Below are 753 nucleotides of genomic sequence, written 5' to 3'. Positions count from 1 at the left end.
ATCTCAAGAACTCCTTTCTTCTGACTAGTCCCATTGTTCACAGGATTTCTTTCAGAAGTGTACATGAATTGGTTATTTGCAACCATTTCAATCAGCTCTTGAGCTTCTGTAGGCGTCTTCTTCAGATGAAGAGAGCCTCCAGCTGAGCTATCCAAAGACATTTTGGATAGTTCAGAGAGACCATCATAGAAAATACCTATGATGCTCCATTCAGAAAGCATATCAGAAGGACACTTTCTGATTAATTGTTTGTATCTTTCCCAAGCTTCATAGAGGGATTCTCCTTCCTTCTGTCTGAAGGTTTGGACTTCCACTCTAAGCTTACTCAATTTTTTGAGGTAGAAAGAACTTTGCCAAGAAGGCATTGACTAGCTTTTCCCAAGGGTCCAGGCTTTCTCTAGGTTGAGAGTCCAACCATGTTCTAGCTCTGTCTCTTACAGCAAAAGGGAATAGCATAAGTCTGTAGACCTCAGGGTCAACCCCATTAGTCTTGACAGTGTCACAGATTTGCAAGAATTCAGCTAAGAACTGATGAGGATCTTCCAATGGAAGTCCATGGAACTTGCAATTCTGTTGCATTAGAGAAACTAATTGAGGCTTAAGCTCAAAGTTGTTTGCTCCAATGGCAGGGATAGAGATGCTTCTCCCATAGAAGTCGGGAGTAGGTGCAGTAAAGTCACCCAGCACCTTCCTTGCATTGTTGGCATTGTTGTTGTTTTCGGCTGCCATGTGTTCTTCTTCCTTGAAGATTTC

General features: G+C 42.2%; 1 non-coding gene across 1 annotated transcript; it reads left to right on the top strand.

Moving 5' to 3' along the window:
* The first annotated feature begins 215 nt into the window (after positions 1-215).
* Positions 216-323, top strand: LOC127747931 (small nucleolar RNA R71). Its single transcript, XR_008009877.1, has one exon. It is a non-coding gene; the product is annotated as a small nucleolar RNA R71 (small nucleolar RNA).
* Positions 324-753: the final 430 nt, after the last annotated feature.

Source organism: Arachis duranensis, chromosome 5, assembly GCF_000817695.3.
Source record: "Arachis duranensis cultivar V14167 chromosome 5, aradu.V14167.gnm2.J7QH, whole genome shotgun sequence".
Taxonomy (NCBI): Eukaryota; Viridiplantae; Streptophyta; class Magnoliopsida; order Fabales; family Fabaceae; genus Arachis; species Arachis duranensis.
The sequence above is the reverse complement of the archived record's forward strand: the minus strand, read 5'-3'. Positions and strand labels throughout refer to the sequence as shown.